Source organism: Aotus nancymaae, unplaced genomic scaffold (genome assembly GCF_030222135.1).
Source record: "Aotus nancymaae isolate 86718 unplaced genomic scaffold, 86718_ANA_hifiasm-v0.15.2.pri h1tg000069l, whole genome shotgun sequence".
Lineage (NCBI taxonomy): Eukaryota > Metazoa > Chordata > Mammalia > Primates > Aotidae > Aotus > Aotus nancymaae.
The window spans coordinates 1,498,866-1,522,904 of NW_026988484.1; the positions used below are offsets into that span (position 1 = coordinate 1,498,866).

The following is a 24,039-nucleotide window of genomic DNA, read 5'->3' on the forward strand; positions in this document are numbered from 1 at the left end:
GAAGGATTTCAGGGTCAGTAACATGGCCTTGTTATCTCCTATGATAACAGTGTATTCTGGAATATTTTCTGAAGCCTTCCTCAGGCAAGTTTTTTTTTTTTTGAGCCAGAGTCTTGCTCTGTTGCCCAGGCTGGAGTGCAGTGGCACAATCTTGGCTCACTGCAACCTCCGCCTCCTGGGTTCAAGCAATTCTCCTGCCTCAACCTCCCAAATAGTTGGGATTACAGGCACCCGCCACCACATCCAGCTAATTTTTGTATTTTTAGTGGATTCAAGGTTTCTCCAGGTTGGTCAGGCTTGTCTTGAACTCCTGACCTCTGTGATCTGCCGGCCCTGGCCTCCCAAAGTGCTGGGATTACAGTCATGAGTCACAGCTCCTGGCCACCTCAGGCTATTCTTACTATTTTTTTTAGAGACCAGGTCTATCACCCAGCCTGGAGTTCGGTGGCATAGTCACAGCTTACTGCAGCCTTAACCTCTTTACCTCAAGCTATCCTGCCTCAGCCTCCTGAATAGCTGGAACTACAGGAGTGCCACCATACTCAGCTAATTTTTTTTTTTTAGTAGAGATGGGGTCTTGCTATGTTGCCCAGGCCAGTCTTGAACTCCTGGCCTCATGCTGTCTGCCTTGGCCTCCTAAAGTGCTAGGATTACAGGCATTAGCCACCAGGCCTGTCCATGCAGTTAACTTTATATATATACATATACATATATAGAGAGTGAACACTCTAGTGACAAAAATATAGTAAATACATGAACTAGTAGCAGTCATTTATTACCAAGTATTTTGTACTGCACATAATTTTATGTGCTATCTTTTTTTATGACTGGCAGCCCAGTAGGTTTGTTTGCACCAGCTCTCAGTCCACATTAGGCCTGATGTACATTGCTTCAGAAGGTTCCTGGGAAAAAGAAGGATTTCTATCCAAAATCCCTTACCCTGAATTTGAAGATTATTTGTAGTTTCACAGTCAGCTTGTAGCCAGGGCAATTGGTTTGACAACTGTCAGGATTTATGGCAGCTGTGAGAGTTGGCTATTTGTAACTATGGATGTCCCATATTCTTCAGTGTTGTTTAGGGATAGCTTGCTCCTGTGATGTGCTTTATGAGCCATGTGTCTTGAAGAAAAAATGATGTAGGTAAGTTATGTTCCTGGATGTAAAACATAAAAGTGTATTAGTTGGTTGTCCATTGCTTATAAAATAATACCTGAAACTGGGTAATTTTTAAGAAAAATGTATTTCTTACAGTTTTGGAGGCTCGGAGGTCCAAGATTCAGTGGCCGCATTTGGTAAGAGCCTTCTTGCTGGTAGAGACTTTGCAAAAAGTCCCAGGGTGGTACAGGGCATCACATGGTGAGGCTGCTGACTGTGCTTACGTGTTATTGTGCTAGCGCAAATCATTCTTTTCTTATAAAAGCACCAGTTCTACTCCCAGGATAACCCATTAGTCCATCAACCCATAAATTGATTAATTCATTCATGAGGGTAGAGCCCTCATGATTTAATAACCTCTTAAATGCCCCACCTCTTAATACTACCACACTGTAGATGAAGCTTCAATGTGACTTTCGGAGGAGATAATCAAACCATAGCGAGCAGTTTGGGAACTGCTGTCTGTACAGAAACACCGATTGTATTAATAGGAAGTATGAGACACTAGCGAACTAGAGTGGAGTGGATGAGCCCCTTGTAAAGAGACATCCGTAAATGTTTCAGTAACTATGGTTCTGTGAGATGAGGGTATACAGAGATTCTGAGGACCCACAGACGTGTGTCCTGTAGGCAAAGTCATTGTCAGAGCAAGTAATCCAAAGGTCTTATGGATTATTGTGTCTCTGGCGTTATAAAACTTACATTGAATTTTAATTGCCATTTTAACAGTGCAGAGAAGTGGGACTTTTAAGAGGTGATTAGGTCATGAAGGCTCTGCCCTTATAAAGAATTAATGCCTTTATCATAAGAGTGGTTTGTTAACCCGAGAGTGACATTTTTATAAATCAGCTCTCTCTGTCTTTCATGCTGACTTGGCCTTCTGTCATATTAGGACGGAGTAACAAGGCCCTCACTAGATGCCAAGCAGATATTGGTGTCATACCCTTGGACGTCCCAGCTTCCAGAACTGTAAGAAACAAACTACTTTATAAATTATGCAATCTGTTGTGTTCTGCTATGGTAGTGGAAAACAGACACAGACATAAAGCCTGTTAATTCAAACTACTGCCACACAAGTAGGAACCTCATGATTGAATGGAGATTCTATACTTCAGAGATGAGTCTTTTTTTTTTAATCTAAACATAATTCCTGGTGACTCAGGTGGACATAACCTTCATTGTTCCCAGTTCTTTTTCCCTGAGATTCTCAATTTCCAACAACATTGCCTCCAGTTTTTGATACTACAGTATCAGAGTTGATCCACCTAAGACATGGGAAGAGGATAATGATGGAATCAACACAACTTTGTTATAAAAGAGGAGTGGGAAATCCAGATTTTATTTGGAATCTTTCTTTTCTAACAGTTTTGTTGAGGTATTGGTGACATTCAGTTGCACCTTGTTAAAGTGTAAAATACATATAAAAACAGTCACCGAAGCCATGATAATAAATATATCCATTTGCCTCAATGGTTTGTTTGCACCCTTTTCTCTCTCCCTCAGAATCCTACCCAAATTTTTATGCTCGGGTAGCCATTGATTTAATTTATATCACTGTATTTTCTAGTATCATATACAAATGAAATCCTACATTACATTCATATGGAGCATTTTTTTACATTTACACATGTATGGGTATTCATTTTATTGATGAAGAGTATTGCATTGAATATACCACAATTTATTCATCTGTTAATAAATATTTTGATTATTTCTAGTGTTGGACTAAAAAACAAACTAACAAAGACCCATGAACATTCATATACAAATGTTTATATGAATAAATTTAGCAGAATTGCATTTGTTAAACCTTGTCAATGATGGTTATAGTGTTATTTTAAACATTAACCATTTTCATAAAATGTGTCGTAGTCAGTGTGAGTTTTAAATTTGCATTTCTCTATAATTAATGATGTTGATTAAGTTGCTTTTTTGTTTTTGTTTTTGAGACACAGTCTTGCTCTGTCGCCCAGGCTGGAGTGCAGCGGCACAATCTCCGCTCACTGCAACCTCCGCCTCCAGGATTCAAGCGATTGTCCTACCTCAGCCTCCTGAGTAGCTGGGATTACAGGCACGTGCCACCACGCCCTGCTAATTTTTGTATTTTTAGTAGAGACAGGGTTTCACCATGTTGGTCAGGTTGGTCTTGAACTCCTGAACTGAAGTGATCCACCCTCCTCAGCCCCCCAAAGTGCAAGGATTATAGACGTGAGCCACTGCACCTGGCCTTTAGTTATTTTTAAATGTGCAATAAATTATTGTTGACTGTAGTCACTTGTGCTATTAAATACTAGATGTTATTCATTTTAACCAATCATATCTTTGTAGCCGTTAACAATTTCTACGTCACCCTTCCTTGCACTACCTTTCTTATTGTAGCTCCCACAAGCAAATAAGAAGACGCAAAGTTTGTCTTTCTGTGCCTGGCTTTTTCCACTTGCCGTAATGAACTCCAGTTCCATCCATGTTGTTGCAAATGACAATATCTCATTGATTTTTATGACTGAATAGTCCTCCATTCTGTATATGTACATTTTATGTATCCATTTGTCTATTGATGCATACTTCACTTCAAATCTTGACTATTGTGAATAGTGCTGCAGTACCCACGTGAGTATGTGAGTACAGATAGCTCTTTGATATACTGATTTCTTTTTTTTTTTTTTTGATATACTGATTTCTGATATCCTTTCTTTCTTTCTTTTTTTTATGGAGACAGAGTCTTACTCTGTTGCCCAGGCTGGAGTGCAGTGGCATCTTTGGCTCACAGCAACCTACACCTCCCAGTTCAAGCAAGTGTTTCCTGTAATCCTGATTACAGGCATGCACCACAACACCCGGCTATTTTTTTCTATTTTAGTAGAGACAGAGTTTCGCCATGTTGGCCAGGCTGTTCTCGAACTCATGGCCTCAAGGGATCCATCTGCCTCAGCCTCTCAATGTGCTGGGATTACAGGCATGAGCCACCATACCCAGCCCTGATTTCCTTTCTTTTGATTATATGCCTAGCAGTGGGGTTGCTGGATCACATCGTAGCTCTATTTTTGGTTTTTTGAGGAACCTCCACTGTCTCCATAGTGGTTGAACTAATTTACATTCCCATCAGTAGTGTACAAGCGTTCCCTTTTCTCCACATCCTTACCAGTGTTGGTTACTGCCTGTCTTTTGGATAAAAACCATTTCATCTGGGATGAGGCGCTACATCTTTGTTTTGATTTACATTTCTCTAATGAGCAATAATGCTGAACACCTTTTCATATATCTGTTTGCTGTTTGCACATCTTACTTGAGAAATGTCTGTTCAGGTATTTTGCCCTTTTTAAAATCAGATAATTTGATGTTTTTCCTTTTGAATTGTTTGAGCTCCTCATATATTCTGGTAATTAATCCCTTGTCAGATTGATAGTTTGTAAATGTTTTCTCCCATTCTATGAGTTGTCTCTTTTTTTTTTTTTTTTTTTTTTTTGAGACAGAGTTTCGCTCTTGTTACCCAGGCTGCAGTGCAATGGCATGATCTCGGCTCACCGCAACCTCTGCCTCCTGGGTTCAAGCAATTCTCATGCCTCAGCCTCCCGAGTAGCTGGGACTACAGGCGTGCGCCACCATGCCCAGCTAATTTTTGTATTTTTTAGTAGAGACGGGGTTTCACCTTATTGACCAGGATGGTCTCGATCTCTTGACCTCGTGATCCACCCGCCTCGGCCTCCCAAAGTGCTGGGATTACAGGCGTGAGCCACCGCGCCTGATCGAGTTGTCTCTTTATTGTATTGACTGTTTCCTTTGCTGTCCAGAAGCTTTTTAACTAGATGTAATCCCATTTGCCCATTTTTTGCCTTGGTTGCTTGTGCTTGTGGGGTTTTATTCAAGAAATCTCTGTCCAGCCCAATGTTTTGGAAAGCTTCTCCCATATTTTCTTTTAGTAGTTTCATAGTTTCAGGCCTAAGATTTAAGTGTTTAATTAATTTTGATTTGATTTTTTGTATATGGCAAGAAATAGGGGTCTCATTTTATTCTTCTGCATATAAACATCCAGTTTTCTCAGCACCAGTTATTGAAGAGACTATCCTTTCCTCAACGTATGTTCTTGGCACCTTTGTTGGCAATTAGTTCACAGTAGATAGATGTCTTTATTTCTGGGTTCTCTATTCTGTTCCATTGGTCTATGTGTCTATTTTTATGCCAGTACCATGCTGTTTTGGTTAAAATAGCTCTGTAGAATAATTTGAAGTCAGGTAAGGTGATTCCTCCAGTTTTGTTTTGTTAATGAATTTGAGATTTTATTTTAGACATGGGGGTACGTGTGCAATTTTTACATAGAAATTGTGTGATGCTGAGCTTTGGAGTACAGATCCCATCACGCAGGTAGTGAGCACAGTAGTTGATGGTAGTTTTTTAACTCACCCCCCTCCCTCCACCCTTTAGTAGTCCACAGTGTCTATTGTTCCTATATTTATGTCCATGTATGCTCAATGGTTAGCGCCTACTTATAAGTGAGAACATGCAGTATTCGGTTTTCCATTCCTGCATTAATTTGCTTAGGACGATGGCCTCCAGGTCCATCCATGTTGCCACAAAGGGCATGATTTCTTTCTTTTTAATGGCTGCATAGTATTTCTTGGCATATTTGTATCACCTTTTTTTTTTTTTTTTTTGAGATGGAGTCTCACTCTGTTACCAGGCTGGAGTGCAGTGGCTTGATCTTGGCTCGCTGCAGTCTCTACCTCCTGGGTTCAAGCCATTCTCCTGCTTCAGCCTCCCAAGTAGTTGTGATTACAGGCGTCTGCCACCACACCCGTCTAATTTTTGTATTTTTAATAGAGATAGGGTTTCACCATGTTGGCCAGGATGATCTTGATCTCTTGACCTTGTGGTCTGCCTGCCTCAGCCTCCCAAAGTGCTGGGATTACAGATGTGAGCCACCATGCCTGGCCTGTGTCACATTTTCTTTATTCAACCTATCATTGATGGGCAGCTGGGTTAATTCCATGTCTTTGCTATTGTTAATAGTGCAGCAATGAACATGTGAGTGCACGTGTTTTTTTCATAGAATGATTTACTTTTTTGGGGTGTATATATCCAGTAATGAGATTGCTGGGTTGAATGGTAGTTCTGTTTTAAGTTCTTTGAGAAATCTCCTGACTGCATTTCACAGTGGCTGGACCAATTTACATTTTCATCAACAGTAAAGCATTCCCTTTTCACCAGAGCCTCGCTAGTATACGTGTGTGTGTGTGTGTGTGTGTGTGTGTGTATTTTTAAATTTTTGAATAATAGCCATTCTGACTGATGCGAGATAGTATCTTATGGTTTTGATTTGCATTTCTTTGATGATTACTGATGCTGAGCATTTTTTCATATCCTTGTTGGCCACATGTATGTCTTCTTTTGAGAAGCATCTGTTCATGTCCTTTGTCCATTTTTTGTGGGATTATTTGTGTCTTGCTTGTTGATTTTTTTTTTTTTTTTTGAGACGGAGTTTCGCTCTTGTTACCCAGGCTGGAGTGCAATGGCGTGATCTCGGCTCACCGCAACCTCCGCCTCCTGGGTTCAGGCAATTCTCCTGCCTCAGCCTCCTGAGTAGCTTGGATTACAGGCGCGCGCCACCATGCCCAGCTAATTTTTTGTATTTTTAGTAGAGACGGGGTTTCACCATGTTGACCAGGATGGTCTCGATCTCTTGACCTCGTGATCCACCCGCCTCGGCCTCCCAAAGTGCTGGGATTACAGGCGTGAGCCTCCGCGCCCGGCCTTACTTGTTGATTTAAGTTCCCTATGCATTCTGGAGAGCAGTCCTTTGTTGGATGCATAATTTGTAAATAACTTCTTCCATTCTGCAGGTTGTCTGTTTGCAGTATTGATCATTTCTTTTGCTGTGTAGAAGCCCTTTAGTTTAAAGAGATCCCACTTGTCTATTTTCATTTTTGTTGTGATTGGTTTTGGGAACTTAACCAAAAACTATTTACCAAGGCCAATGTCAAGAAGAGTATTTCCTAGGTTGTCTTTCAGGAAAACAATAGTTTGAGGTCTTACATTTAAATCTATAATTAATTTGGAGTTAATTTTTTTGATCTCTTTCTTTTTTAAATTATACTTTAAGTTCTGGGGTACATGTGCAGGACATTTAGGTTTGTTACATAGTTATATACGTGCCATGGTGGTTTCCTGCATCCATCACCCTGTCTACATTAGATATTTCTCCTAATGTTATACCTCCCGTACCCCTGCACACCCCTTGGAGTTAATTTTTGTATGGTGAAAGATGGGTCCAGCATCAATCCTTTGCATATGGCTAGCCAGTTATCCCAGCACCATTTATTTAATAGAGATACTTTCCCTATTGCTTTTTTCTGTTGACCTTGCCGAAGATTAGATAGTTGTACATATATAACTTTCTCAGTTTTCTGTTCTGTTCTATTGGTCTATGTGTCTGTTTTTTGTACCCATACCACGCTGTTTTGATTACTATGGCTTTATAGTATAGTTCAAAGTTGGGTAGTGTTATGCCCCTGGTTTTGTTCTTGCTTAGGATTGATTTGGCTATTTGCACTGTTTTTTTGGTTCCATATGAATTTTAGAATGTTTTTTCCTAATTCTGTGAAGAATGACATTGGTAGTTTCATGGAATAGCATTGAATCCGTAAATTGCTTTGGGCAGTATGGCTATTTTCAATATTTATTCTTTCAATGCATGAGCATAGAATGTTTTTCCATTTGTTTGTGTCATCTCTGATTTCTTTCAGCAGTGTTTTGTAGTTCCCCTTGTAGAGATCTTTCACCTCTGTGTTTACCTTGTATCCCTAGATATTTCATTGTCTTTGTGACCACTGTAAATGGGATTGTGTTCTTGATTTTACTCTCAGCCTAGATGTTGTTAGTGTATAGAAATGCTACTCATTTTTTTTAACATTGATTTTGTATTTCTGGGCAGCAAGAGCAAAACTCCATCTCAAAAAAAAAAAAAAAAAACAAAGAAAAACAACAAAAAAAAGAAATTTGCCTACATGGAACTTACAAGTTGATGAAAACAGGACAACAAGCAATTCATCTATAGGACTGAGCAGCATAGCACCTTACAAGGTCCTATGGAAAACAGAAAAAAATAGCAGGATATAGGTGATAAAAAGTGGAGGGAGCCCAGATAAGTCGAAATAGCAAACTGAATATCCATGGTAGGATTCCTGGTGGCAATGACATTTGAGGAAATACATTAAATTGGTCAGGAAGGACATCTTTATTTCTGATTTTTCAACAGTTACATATTCATTATCTTCACTTTTTGTACTAATAGAACCTCCAGTGTTATATTGGATAAGAATACAAAGGGCAGCCACTCTTCTTTTCTTTCTCATCTCATGGGAATATTTCAATTATTGACCATGGAGGCATAATTGTTTTTTTTTTTAGACAGAGTTTTACTCTTGTTGCCCAGGCTGGAGTGCAATGGCACGATCTTGGCTCACTGCAACCTCAAGGTATAATTTAATACAGGATTTGTATACATGTTATTTATCAATGTAAGAAAGATACTATCTTCAGCTTCATAAATCTCTGTCATCTATCTATCTATCTATCTATCTATCTATCTATCTATTATTTTGAACACTTTCAGAGTAAGCTGGGAACAATGCCCCCATTTTAAAAATGAATAATTATGGTGTATATTTACTAAATAAAGAACATTTTCTTTTTTAACCTGAGCACAATCATCAAATTCAGGAAATTTCATATGGATATAATAGTATTGTGTAATTAACATACCATATTCAAATTGTGTCCTTTGTCCTGTTAACACCCATTATAGCTGTTTTTCCAGTCCAATACTAAATATGATGATGTGCATTAATTTCTCATGTATCTTTAATCTCTATTGATTTGAAACAATTTCTTTTCTTTGAGCGTCTTTCTTTTTTGTTGCTAGTTTTTAAAATACAGGCCATTTGTTCTATAAAATTTGCCTCATATGGTGTATAGTGAGGTGTCCTCATGGTTAGATTATGTTTATGCATAATTTATTTAATTTTCTTTTAAAATTGACAAATAATAGTTATGCATATTCAAGGGGATACATAGTGATTCTTTGATACATATAGTGCTCAGATCAGGGTAATTAGTAAGTACATCCATCTTCTCAGGAATTTATCAGTTTTGTATGTTGAGCATGTTCAATATCCTCATTTAGCTTTTGAAGTTGTATTTATATACAACTTATAATATATGTTGTATATATTATATATGTATATAGAGAGTATATAGTTGTATTTATATATATATGTTGAGTATTTATATATGTGTATATATATATGTATTTAATACACGCCCATCAAGTTTTTTGTATTTTTAGTAGAGATGGGGTTTCAGCATGTCGGTCAGTCTGGTCTTGAACTCCTGACCTCAGGAGTTCACCCACCCGACTCAGCCTCCCAAAGTGCTGGGATTACAGGCGTGAACCACGGTGCCCGGCCTGAAGTTGTATATTATTGTTAATTATCATCATCCTACGGTGGTACAGAACACTAAGAAGGCATTCCTGTTATGTAAATGTAATTTTGTATCCTTTAACAAATATCTTTCAAGACTAGCCTGGGCAACGTGGCAAAACCCATCTCTACTAAAAATACCAAAAAATTAGCTGGGCGTGGTGGTGGGCATCTGTAATCCCAGCTACTTGGAAGGCTGAGGCAGGAGACTCGCTTGAACCCAGGAGGCAGACATTGCAGTTAGCAGAGATCGCACCACCAAACTCCAGCCTGGAGACAGAGCTAGACTCCATCTCAAAAAAAAAGAGAGAGAGAAAGAAAAAGAAAAATTTATCTTAACACATAGATTGAAGTGAAGGAATAAAAAAAAATATGTAAATGGTAACCAAAAGAGGGAAAGGTGGTATACTTATATGTGACAAACTAAACTTTACACAAAAAACCTGTTGGCCGGGCGCAATGGTTCACTCACTCTGTCACCCAGGATGGAGTGCAATGGCTTGCAATCTCAGCTCACTGCAACTTCCGCCTCCCAGGTTCAAGTGATTCTCCTGCCTCAGCCTCTCAAGTAGCCGAGATTACAGGCGTGTGTCACTACACCCAGCTAATTTTTTGTAGTTTTAGTAGAAACAGGGCTTCACTGTTTTAGCCAGGCTGGTCTTGAACTCCATACCTCAAGTGATCAGCCTGCCTTGGCCTCCTAAAGTGCTGGAATTACAGGCTTGAGCCATCACTCCCGGCTCATGTTCTGTACATCACTTTTCTTTTTCTGTCTTCCTCCACGAAGTGGCTGTGCTGGAGTCTCTCTGAGCCTACTCGCTCCAGAGACTGCCTAATTGGCCAGTAGTTCTTTGCTCAATTAAACTCTGTTCAATTTAATTTGGATAATGTCTTTTAACAAAACAAACAAAAATGAGCCTCAGCCAATCACAAATAGCCAATCAGTCAATTAGTGTTCCAGTAGGAACTCCCATTCAATTATACCCAAATAAGGCAAAGCCAATCAGATGAGGTTCTACTTTGCATCTCTATAAAAAGATTTGCATCATGTGGGTGTATAAAAAGAAAGCTTGCCCTCACAGTAGCAGAGCTCTCAGAATTTCTTTTCGTTTTGAATGCATCGTTCTTCTTTCAAATAAACGGTTAGATGTAATTTGTCTAAAAGTTTTTTGTTTTTAATAATCTCAAGGTTTAGATGCTCCCTTTCTAAATATTCTCTGTGACTACTGTAGTCACTGCCCTAGAGCAAAATGACACGTGGTACCTCAGTCTTTTCAGATAGGTCTTGGATTCTAAAACATACTTAAATATTTAACAAGATATGGAGTAAGAAATACTATACAGGTAAATCAACAACTCTCCCAGAGTAGGACACAATTACTGGCTCTACATTATCTCTAAGGAAACCAAAGTTACAGGGCCTTGTGCATCTGCCTCCAGCCACTGCAGCTCCCACCTGAGGTCCCTGTGTCTGCCCTTTTGGTCTTCCGTCCCCCAGCCCTGACCTAACACTGAAGCTCCTTCATCTGATTCTAAAACTTCAGTCTGCATGCAATTGAAGAGCACCAGACAATATTTATTAAATCTCAGCGATGGTTGGATGCACTTGCGTCTGAATGGTATTATGGTATGTGTGTTCATTTGGCTTTGCAGCTTTGGGGACCATCTGAAATACCGCGTCTCTACATATTTCTCCCTCCCTCCCTCCCTCCCTTCTTCTTTCTTTCTCTCTTTCTCTTTCTTTTTTCATTTCTTCCCCCGCCCCCTTTTTTTTTGACGGTGTTTCGCTCTTGTCGCCCAAGCTGGAGTGCAATGCGGCGATTTCAGCTCACTGCAACCCACGCTTCCCGGCTTCAAGGGATTCTCCTGCCTCAGGCTCCGGGGTAGCTGGGATTACAGGCATGGACCACCACGCCCGGCTAATTTTTGTATTTTTAGTAGAGACGGGGTTTCGCCACGTTGGCCAGGCTGATCTCTAACTCCTAACCTCAGATGATCCGCCCGCCTCGGCCTCCCAAACTGCTGGGATTACAGGCGTGAGCCACCTGGCCCGGCCGTCTCTACACATTTCTGTGTTCAATGCAGACTGCATTCTCCGGAAATCTGGATGCGTCTCCTTTAAGAAGCGTGAAACCCCGCTGTGTCTTCAGAGACGCCAGATACCGTTTCCCAGCGTCCCTCGCGGAGCCCTGGGACTGGCCCAGAGGTCGGGAGCGGCGCCGCCCCCAGTACCGGCGGCGCAGTGAGAACCACATTACCCTGAAGACACCGCGCGGGTCGGCGGCACTGAGCCAATGAGAAGCTCAGGAGAGGGGCACTTCCGTGCGAGGAAAGAGCACGTGGGCAGGTCTTCTGGCGTCGGCCTCTGGGCGGACTTTTCAATGGCGGGCTCCATGCACTGACTGGGAGCTTCGTAGCCCCGGGTAGGCCAGAGGTAACAGGAGCAGGAAGACTCTGTCCCCTCTTTTCCGAGGCTCGGTGACGCCACCTACCGTGGCCCGCGCCTGTTTTGGGATAGGAACTGCCTTACCCAAGGCCCCCCACCGCGTTCGGCCGCCTCCCCTGGCCTAGCGGAGGGACCACGCTCAGGTGAGTGCTGCGTGCCCCGGTCATTCACCCAACTCTTCTTATTCTGCAACAAAGTTTACATATTTTTTTTCTAATGACTGTTTTTTCAGCGTAAGCCCTGTGTTTACGTTTATTTACCCCAATACCTTTGATCTTCCGCATTTTGAAATACGACACGCGGAAGAAAGTTGCACAGAACATAGAATGTTGCATATACACAATGGAGTACTATTCAGCCATAAAAAGAATGAGATCTCTCTGCAACAACATGGTTGGAAATGTAGGTCATCCTGTTAAGTGAAATAAGACAGACGCAGAAAGATACATTTTGCATGTTCTCACTTATTTGTGGGATCTAAAAACAAAAACAACTGAACTCATGGAATTATAAAGTAGAAGGATGTGGCTGGGCACGGTGGCTTACACCTGTAGTCCCAGCACTTTGGGAGGCCGAGGCGGGCGGATCATGAGGTCAGGAGATCGAGACCATCCTGGCCAACATGGTGAAACCCTCTCTCTACTAAAAATACACACAGACACACAAAAAAATTAGCTGGGCGTCATGGCACACGCCTGTAGTCCCAGCTACTCGGGAGGATGAGGCAGGAGAATTGCTTAAACCCAGGACGTGGAGATTGCAGTGAGCCGAGATCACTCCACTGTACTACCTGGGCGACAGTGCTAGACTCCGTCTCAAAAAAGAAAATAGAAAGATGATTACCAGAGGCTGAGAAGGGTAGGTGGGGGTGGGGGTGAGTGGGGATGATTAAGGAATACAAAAACTAGAATGAATAAGACCTAGTATTTGCTAACTCAACAGAGCTACTATAGTCAAAAATAGTTTAATTGCACGTTTAAAAATAAAGAGTATAATTGGTTTATTTGTAACAGAAAGGATAAATGGTTGAGGTGATGGAGACCCCATTTATCCTGATGTGATCATTATGCATTGCATGGCAGTATCAAAATATCTTATGCAACCCATAAATATATATACCAATTATGTACCCACAAAAGTTAAAAATTAAAAAACATACCATTTTCACTGCAAATCCTAACACTGTTGTTCGATTTCCTACTGCAGCAAATCATGGGTCCCAGACAACACCACCTGCAGTCTCTGAATCTTTTCTATTTTCTATAGAACCTTGACATTTGCTATGCTACTTAATAAAGTAGATGAATTATTTATTGGCTGTTTCAATTAACTATGGTGTAAATTTCATGAAAGTCAATTACAGTTCATGTTTCATATACTGATATATCTATCCCATATACCTTGAAACATGCCTATAACATGTATCCAAAACATTTGCTGAAATACTGAATAGATATGACAACATAGATTTAATGCTCATTTGGATCATTATGAATACTGTTTCTAATTGTACTGACTAACATCTCTTCTTTCAATTTCACTACTCTCAGTGTTCTCAGGAATAGAAAAGAATCATTTTTTGGAGACAAACTTTTCCAATTTACTAAAAATCCTGGATACACACATGCTTAGTTTTCTTCTGTCACTTATTAGATCTATGTTCTGTGTTCATCTCTCGTTGGGATTTGATTTGCTTATTTCAAAAGTTTATTCCCCCAGGCCGGGCGCGGTGGCTCACGCCTGTAATCCCAGCACTTTGGGAGGCCGAGGCGGGTGGATCACGAGGTCAAGAGATCGAGACCATCCTGGTCAACATGGTGAAACCCCGTCTTTACTAATACAAAAAATTAGCTGGGCATGGTGGCGCATGCCTGTAATCCCAGCTGCTCAGGAGGCTGAGGCAGGAGAATTGCCTGAACCCAGGAGGCAGAGGATGCGGTGAGCCAAGATCGCGCCATTGCACTCCAGCCTGGGTAACAAGAGCGAAACTCCGTCTCAAAAAAAAAAAAAAAAAAGTTTATTCCCCCCATCTCTTCCTGCCACTCTTGTTGGATATCTTGATTACTAATTTTTAATAGCTTTTAGGAACTTTCAATATGCACATATGTTCTCAGAAATAATCTCAACTCCCTGTGCAGACACTGTCACTGCAAATCACTTCCCAGCAAGGAGATGAGATCATAGAATCCCAAACCTTTATCTCACGTTCAGATGCCTCTACACTCTGGCACAGACACTGACCTGGCACCCACTGTCCACAAAACAGATCCCAATTTGGTAAGTAACTGGTTTTTTCAGATAAGCATTCAATATTTAGAAGGAATTTTCAGGAAATTCAGAAATACTTTTTTAAAAATCAGACTTCCCTGGCTAGAAATAAAAACTAAAATGCTTTTTAGATAATAGCTAGCCAGATATATAGATAGGAAGATAGGTAAGTAGACAAATAGGAACAAACAGATACCAAAGAGAAAGATGTTCCTGGAGGAATCCACAGCCACATCACTGCTATCCACTCCCTGACATCTCCCCTCTCTCCACTCAATTATATTCTCTCTGAAATTTCTCTCTTGTTTATTTTTTAAGTCGACAGAGAAAACTATATGTATTTGTCATGTATAACATGGTGTTTTGAAGCATATATACATGCTTTTCCACTCAATAAACACACTATCCCTTGTCACTCATACGAAAGTCTTCAGAACACAGGCATTTGGGGAGTAACAGGACAATGAACATGGGCTTCTGCCATAGGAGAAACTTAGTACTTGTGTGATAGTCTCTGGTGTGTGTTGCATTTTGTTGTTTTATTTTGAATAGGGGCATGTGGTGTCAAATGCAGACTTTAATAAAATGTCTCTAAATTTCTATCATCAGGGGAAGGCTGTTCATAGCATCTCTCAGATCAATGAGAAGTTCCTTTATCTCCCATTTACAGAAATAAAAAATTTATGTAAAGATGCATTTGGCAAATAAGATCATAAAGTAGGGACAAATTAGGGCCTTTAATAGTCTAAAATACAAATGTTATGCTGAAATGTAACCAGATGGTTATAAAACCTTAATAGTCTTGTACGATTCCAACAGTCTCTAAGTCCAAAAGTGCCAAGATAAAATTATACCTATGATAAAATATCTGTCTATCTCCTATAGATCTACCATAGTCCTTTGGTATCTGCAGTGAATTGCCTTCAGGACCCCATGGGTACCAGAATTAGATGCTCAAGTTCCTTATATAAAGTGGTGTAGCATTTGCACATGACCTATGCGTATCCTCCCATACACTTTAAATCATCTCTAGGTTACTTATAATACCTAATACGATGTAAATGGTATATAAATAATTGCAATACTATATTTAAAATGTGTATTATTTTTATACTTCTTATTTTTTTAAACAATATTTTTTGATCACAGTTACTTGAATCTGTAGATACAAAACCTGTGTATATGGAAAGCCAATGGTATTTATTTATCTGTCCATCTACCCATCTGAAATCTACTAGATCTTTAATCTATCAATCATCTGTCAATTATCTGTTTTTACTAACTCTTAACTAGCCATCTATTCCATTTTATAAGATAGTTGTTTTTCATTGAAAAATATTCTGACCAGGCACCCAGTTAGGCACACGCAGCTCCACCTCCTCGCTTTTGAGAGCAGGGAACAACCAATTTATATCTCTGTGTCTCCACAGAACTCCTGTGATCCTGAGAAATTTGCATCGTTTTTACCTATGTCACTGCAGTCCTTCAGGGGTTGGAGTGATCAATAATACAGTAGTATAAAACTTCTCAGGCTCTGATTCGTGCAAATGTTTTATATTCTCATACACATCTTTTCACAAATATGTTTTTTATTTAAATTTCTGATTCATCTTTAAGATGATTCCTGATCCATTTCTTATTACTCTTATTTTGCTTCAGTGTTCTAGTTCTATAATTTATTTCCATATGAATTTGGTTCCTATTTTTTTCTATTTTATCGTTATAAATTATAATTTTTATTATAAATATTTTGACAAAGCAGTGGGTGTATAAGTCAACGTGAATATTTACTTTAAAATAACCATCTTCCTCCTCTTTATCTACCCCAGTCCTCAGAAAGAACCGTGTTGGCAGTTGATGGGGATTCTTCAGATATTCATTAACTATATATATGCAGTAAAAGCTTTGAGAACTCCACTCTGCTTGACCCAGAGTAAGTGATTATTTTTTCTGTATATTCCCTTTGTCAAAGATCCTGATTGATGTCCATGAAATACACATGATTGCTTACTTGCAAAACAAACTTTTAGGAGCATATTATTATTTTTCTTTTAAGAACAGCTTTTATGTTTTGCATGATTTGTTTTTGGTCTTCATCTAGTTAGTATCATCACTGAAGTTATAGTCAATAACTTTTATGTTTATATATTTAAATAATTTTGTGTTTAATTTTGTTTATTTAATATGATTTCTACTAATAGAGTATTATTATGCTTTTCTTTTGACATAAAATGGCCTTCAGTTTGGACCACAAATGATGATTCTTTAACCCCAAATTCTGAAAAAAGCACTCCAATACTTTTACCTCAGAGATTTGTCTATCTTTGTATTTTAGATTCAGTGTATTGTTAAACTTTATTTATAATTGTGAAGTCAAATTTTTCCATTTTTTAATTGAATTAGCTATCCAAATATTGTAATAACATTCTAAAATGACTTCCCCACACACTGATAATTTATATCAAAGTATGTATGTGTGTAAGTTTTGTTTTATAAACTTCTTTTCAGTGCCATTTACTTAATTTTCTATTTTGTTTTATTTTGGTAAACAATTTCTTCATTTGTGTTTAATTTTTACCTATTAAAACTACTTTTCATAAATATAAAGAAAATTTAGGAAATTACCATTTTGATTACCAGTTTGTTAAATAAGTTTCTTTATTGGAAATCAAAATTAAGTTAGAGTGATCTTGGGGTACAATTATTCTATGCTATCACTTATTTCTAAGCTTAATATTTTAATAGTATTTTATTATGCTTCAATATTCCCTTAAAACTACCTAATTTTAGTGTTGTTCCCCAAAATTTAATTATCCTTCATTAATTTATTTTACTTTGTTATTTGTAAATAATATTTCCAATAGGCAGCAAGTCTTTTGCCTTCTTTTCTTTTCTTTTCTTTCTTGAGACAGAGTCTCACTCTGTCATCCAGGCTGGAGTGCAGTGGCGCAATCTTGGCTCGTTGCAACCTCCGCCTCCTGGGCTCAAGAGATTCTTCTGCCTCAGCCTCCTGAGTAGCTGGGATTACAGGTGCCCATCGCTGCACCTGGCTAATTTTTGTACTTTTATTAGAGACAGGGTTTCAACATGTTGACCAGGCTGGTCTTGAGCTCCTGACCTCAGGTCATCTACCCACTTTATCTTTCCAAAGTGCTGGGATTACAAGTGTGAGCCACCACACCCAGCCTACAGATTAATTATTAATATATATATAAATCACATTTATTTTTATAACATATATGTTGTGTTTCAAATCTTTGGAGTTACAGTTTCTTCGATTGGTGATTTGTGTGAATATTGTGCAATAGAATCCCCTGCCTACTGAATTATGTTTTCCCCGATAGTACGCCCAGAGTTGCTAGAACATCATAGATTTTTTTATTTGACTAAGAGTTTTTGGGTTGAGTGTACCTGCAGTCAGCATTTATTTTCAGGATCCTTTGCTTTTTTGCATGAAAAATGGCATTTAGAAAAGAGAAAAGAAAACAAAAGAAAAAGAAAAATGGCATTTAGATAAGATTTAGATAAGAATCTGGTTGCTGAATGGTCATAGTCACTGCTATGGAGTTATCTGATGAGGGCTGGATTTTTTAATGTAATATCATACAAAATATATGTTTTAAATAAAATACAGTTACACGTCACTTAATGAGAGGGATACATTCTAAGAAATATGTTATTAGGTGATTTTATCATTGTCAGATGCAAGCCTGGATAGGAAATGCCTACTGCCTACCTAGGATATATGGTGTGGCCTACTGCCCCAACCACTGTATTGTATGTGGTTCCTCACTGACATGAATGAGGTTATATGGCGCATAACTGTATAATATTGATTCTCTTCAAAAGTATATGCTTTAGAGTTTAAATTCATTGAGTTAGTGTTTGTACTGACTTTGCCCTGTGCCAAAATACTGGTTTACCAATTGTATTGTAGGCTGATTTATTTGTTGCCATGCATCAACACCAGTGATGTGTATGAAAACATAATGATGGACAAGGATTTATAATGCCTTATTTTTGCCTTACATATCCCTGAGCATTTTAACTGACCATGTTATTAACAATAATTTTAGAATTCCTGAGCATTTTAACTATTTTATTAACGATAATTTTAGACTCACAAGCAGTTTAAGAAATAACTCAGAGAGAGCCTTTACACATGGCCCAGTTTCCCCCCGTGGTTACATTTGGCAATTGCAGTATAATATCACAATGATGATACTGATTTTGATATATTCACTATCATTTTAATATTTTCCTAATTTTATTTATACTCATTTGTGTGTGTGTGTGTTTATGAGTGCATGTACCCCCTAAGTTTAAACCCACTTGAAGACTGTTTTTCCACGCAGACACAAAACTAGGACCACATTTTATTTTGATTGTGATTTTGTTGATTTTAAATTTTTATTCTGATTCAATATTAGTAATTATGTAAAATATTACATTTGCAAAAACTGAAGATATAGAAAAAAAGATTTCATAAAGGCCTAACTCCCATTTCTGTCTCTCCAACATATCACTTTTGTCCCTATATTTATATGTCTCTACTAGCTTCAAGTACTTTAACATACTTTGGACAATGTTCTGACCCATGCATTTTTCACTTAAGAATATGTCCCTGAAAAAAGATCATACATTCACTTTTGGTATAATACAACCTATGCTGTTCACAGATATTATTGAGCTATACAAAATCAACAGTGAAAAACAGAAATTAATGGGACACAAAAATATCATCAGTAAAAACAAGACAGAAGGCTAATAAATATGGTAGCGCACTTTACACATGTAAATGGTTAATGAAGACATAAATACTATAATAAATACGGCAGTTTTCTTTAAAAGTCTTGAAGTTTTCCATAGAAGTAGATGTCAGAAGGGTTACAGCTTTTGGTTGCTGTACAGTAGTAAAATAAGAGGTATTTAAAATAAGACAGAAACTTGTATAAGCAGGTGTATTTGGGTGCAGCTCATACTATGTGGTGAACTCAGTTATATGCTTTGTGCGTTTTGTGTATTCTTCCAGCTTGGTTCAATAGGGTGCAGTTTTCTGCATTAATCTAGTTTTTCTTGTTAAAAAAATAATGCATGTCCAATCATAAAAGTCTTTATGCTCCATGTGCTCTTTAATATGTCAGTCGTATTGGAACAAATTCATATCTTTAAAACTAGCATGATTCCAGAAATTGTTGTATCTATTCCCAGAGATTCATTCATTCATCTCTGCAGTGGTGCACAACTCCTCTGCAGTGTGCTCACATTCATTCACCTGCTTCCCTGCAGATGGATACACAGGTTTTTTTCCAATGCTGGTTGCTATGAATTGCCTTTGGGAAAATAAGGAAAAAGTGTAATAATCTGTTTAAAGTGAGAAAATAAGTTTAGGATAAACACGGAAAACTGTCTCTAGTGACAGCAAGACACTGTTTCTGATTTTCCTAATCCTGATTCGTCTGACTTCAGTGAAAATGAACATCCCTAGATATTGATGCAATGATTTCTGGAAAATTAGAAACAGGGATCATCTTCCTTATTCAGACTGGAGTGGGGATACTGGGAAATTCCTTTCTCCTTTGTTTTTATAATTTCACGTGGCTCGCTGGAAACAGGTTGAGACCTATGAACCGGATTCTCAACCAACTGGCCTTAGCCAACTCCTTGGTCCTTTTCTCTAAAGGAATACTTCAGACAATGGCAACTTTTGGATTTAAATATTTCCTGGATAATACTGGATGTGAGCTTGTGTTTTTTAATCACAGAGTGGGCACAGGAGTTCCTTCAGCACCATCTGCCTCCTCAATGGATTCCAAGCGATTAAGCTTGACCCCAATATATGCAGGTGGCTGGAGCTCAAAATTCGATCCCAAAAGTTCATTGGCTTCTGTTGTTTCCTCTGCTGGGTCTTGCATCTCTTGAGAAATACAAGTGTTCTTTTTCTTGTAAATGGCCCATTGGATAGCAAAAGCCTTAGTGTGAAAAACAGTTATGGAGTGTGTTCCTGGGCAATGCCAGAAAGTCAGCACTTTATCTACAATTATATCCTTTTCCCCTAACTTTTCGAGTTTGGGCTTCATGGTGTGGGCCAGTGGCTCCCTGGTCTTTGTCCTGTACAGACATAAGCCATGCGTCGAACAGATTTGTAGCAGCAGACTCTCCTCCAGACCTTCTCATGAGGCCAGAGCCATACGCACCATCGTGGTCCCGGGGAGCTCCTTTTTTGCTTTCTTTTCGGTCCACTCTATCCTGACAGTTTGGATGACTCACTTTAAAGACCCAGGTCGGTGGGTAGTGGACAGCTCTGTGTTTGTGGCCTCCCGTTTTCCAGCATTCAGCCCGGTCGGTGGGTAGTGGACAGCTCTGTGTTTGTGGCCTCCCGTTTTCCAGCATTCAGCCCAGTCGGTGGGTAGTGGACAGCTCTGTGTTTGTGGCCTCCCGTTTTCCAGCATTCAGCCCGGTCGGTGGGTAGTGGACAGCTCTGTGTTTGTGGCCTCCCGTTTTCCAGCATTCAGCCCGGTCGGTGGGTAGTGGACAGCTCTGTGTTTGTGGCCTCCCGTTTTCCAGCATTCAGCCCGGTCGGTGGGTAGTGGACAGCTCTGTGTTTGTGGCCTCCCGTTTTCCAGCATTCAGCCCCTTTGTGCTCATCTTCAGCGACACCCGTGTCTCTCACTTCTGTTTTGCCTGTAGGACAAAGGAAACCCTTCTTCCAGATCTGGTTGCCATGCCATGAGTCTGTTTTCTTCATCAAATTCAGTCATATGTTTCAGTATTTATAAACTGTTGTGTTAGTTTATGATGCCAGCATACACATGAGCAATACTGTCTCTTTCCATGTAGATCTTATAGTAGGACTAAAAGTGAATATTGTGGATACTGTTATACAAAGAACACTCAATCTAACTGCTACATTCTTTGGGGAAAAGTTCAGAAATTATCAAAATAGGTTAATGAAATAATTTTTTGTTTAGGGATTTAGTAGAAAGTTTATTTTGTACTATGAAGAATCATAGTAGATTAAAAAATATTTTTGCAGTATAGTTTGATTCAGATGTTCTTATACAAGAAAAGTCATCCAAAAAATCCTCTTGTAAGAAAGCAATGTGCACTGTCATGGGTTCGAGAGAAACCTTGAATGGTTTTCATGTAGAGAAATGGGAAGAATAGAAGGGTGTGAGTCTGGAAAGGAACATGATGGGAATTGTCATTGATAACTTAACACAGGACTGGCTGCAGAATCCCTAGTTTTGTTTAAGATAAATTACAGGCAGTTTGGTGGGCAAGGCAGGTGGATCACCTACGGTCAGGAGTTCGAGACCAGCCTGGCCAAGATAGTGAAACCCTGTCTCTACTAAAAGTACCAAAATATTAGCTAGGTGTGGTGGTGGGCACCTGTAATCCCAGCTACTTGGGAGACTGAGGCAGGAGAATTGCTTGAACCTGGGAGGTAGAGGTTGCAGTGAACCAAGATCACACCGTTGCACTCCAGCCTGGGCAACAGAGAGAGACTCTGTCTCAAAAAAAAAAAATAAATAAGAAAGAGGCCGGGCGCAGTGGCTCAAGCCTGTAATCCCAGCACTTTGGGAGGCCGAGGCAGGTGCATCACGAGGTCAAGAGATCGAGACCATCCTGGTCAACATGGTGAAACCTCGTCTCTACTAATACAAAAAATTAGCTGGGCATGGTGGCGCGTGCCTGTAGTCCCAGCCACTCAGGAGGCGGAGGCAGGAGAATTGCCTGAACCCAGGAGGCGGAGGTTGCGGTGAGCTGAGATCGCGCCATTGCACTCCAGCCTGGGTAACGAGCGAAACTCCGTCTCAAAAAAAAAAAAAGAGAGAGAAAAAGAAAAGAAAAAAAAGATAAATTACAAGCGGGAATCAATTGGGTGGGTAAACATATCAATGCTCCTTATAAAATTATTTCTGTTTTAATAGTTAAATCAATGCGTACATTTCAATTATTATGCCTTAGATCTATGTTATTACAGTTTACATTAAAAGTAATCTTCAAAGAAAATACATTATTAATTACATGGCCAGCATACCAGTATGTAAGTTATTTTCAGAGTATTTTTGCCAGCTAGTTTTATCTAAACAAAAATTTGGGAAATAAACAATACAAATAACCCCATTTAAATAGGAGAAAAGGACATGAACAGACACTTATCAAAAGAAGACATACAAGCAGCCAACAAACATATGAGAAAATGCTCAGCATCCATAATCACCAGAGAAATGCAAATCAAAACTATAAACAGAAACCATCTCACACCAGACAGAATGGCTACTATTTAAAAAGTCAAAAAGCAACAAATACAGATGAGGCTGTGGAGCAAACGTAATGCCTTTACACTGTTGGTGGGAATGTAAATTATTTCATCCACTGTGGAAAGCCGTTTGAAGGTTTTTCAGATAAATTGGAACAGAACTAACATTTGACCCCTCAATCTAATTACTGGGTATATAGCCAAATGAAAATAAATTGTTTTATCACAGAGAATCATGCACTTGTATGTTTACCGTAGCAGTAGAGACATGAAATCAACCAAGGTACTCATCAACAGTGGGTTGGAAAAAGAAAATCGGGAACTTATACACCATGGAATAGTATGCAGTAATTAAAGATAACAAAACCATGTCCTTTACAGCAACATGGATGCAGCTGGAGGCCATTATCCTAAGCAAATTAATACTAGAACAGAAAACTGAATATTACATGTTCTCATTTATATGTGGGGCTAAACACTGGGTACTCATGGACACAAAGAAGGAAACAGTGGATACTGAGGATTACTAGAGGGAGGAGAAGGAAGGGAAAAGGGTGGGAAACTAACTATTGGGTATTATGCTCTACCTGAGTAAGAGGATCAATTGTATCTCAAGCCTTAGCATCACATGATACACCTATGTAACAAACCCGTACATGTACATCCTGTATCTAAAGTAAAAGTAAAAATTATGAAAAAAGAAGAAAATAGGAAATAAAGATGTCCTTTCTAACCAATTTTAAGTATTTTTAATATAGTAGAGCTAAGATGGCTGACTGGATGCAGCCAGGAGGATCATCTCCCACTGAGAGACTGGGATATTGTGGATACGAGCTGGCAGGGAGATCTGCTTGGAGAGGTGCCAGGGGCAGGACTCCAGGCTGTGGAGAGCCCAGAAGGTTTGGCCTGGAAATGGCTGCAATGGAGCATGGCCAGGGATGCCCATCCACCAAGGCTCTCATGCTCCTCTAAGAGACTTTAGCTTTAGGGTGACTATAAGACCTGAACAGAGCAGGAAAGTCTTGCCAATGGGATGGGGTCAATCTGATCTGAGTGACTCTTTATCTGCTGGCCTCTCCTGGGGCCCTAACTTGGCCATGCCCACTTATAGCACAGCCTTGAATACCCAACTGTGGTGTTTCCTGCAGGACCTCATCATAGCTCCTTCACTGGCCAGCCATGCCTGACCATTGGAGAGCTCCAACAGACAAGATCCCCGCAATGCCCACCAGACCACATGTAGCCACCCCCCAATGCCCACCAGACCACATGTAGCCACCCCCCACTGCAGCATCCTCCCACTGCTTTGCCAGCATGCAGTCATCCATTGACATCCCACCACCACCATTTTGCACCATGCACATGTAGGTGGACCTTACCTTTCCTAGCCCACAGGCACATGTGCACAGCCCATAGCCCCATCTCTG

The 24,039-nt window shown here is 39.5% G+C and overlaps 1 protein-coding gene and 1 pseudogene across 13 annotated transcripts in view; both read left to right on the forward strand.

The window, feature by feature from the left end:
• Positions 1 to 24,039, forward strand: part of ZNF749 (zinc finger protein 749) — a 66,087-nt gene that overhangs the window by 10,662 nt on the left and 31,386 nt on the right. For 7 of the 13 annotated variants that reach the window (XM_064367383.1, XM_064367384.1, XM_064367385.1 and 4 more), the window contains 3 exons: positions 1,252 to 2,124; positions 14,217 to 14,355; positions 16,176 to 16,279. The gene's annotated coding sequence lies outside the window, so the exon portion shown is untranslated. Of the gene's footprint in view, positions 1 to 1,251; positions 2,125 to 3,104; positions 10,512 to 14,216; positions 14,356 to 16,175; positions 16,280 to 24,039 lie in introns of those variants that run through there. The other 6 variants (XM_064367372.1, XM_064367373.1, XM_064367378.1 and 3 more) reach the window with 6 other exon arrangements.
• On the forward strand, positions 19,654 to 21,590 carry LOC135270927 (vomeronasal type-1 receptor 1-like; annotated as a pseudogene).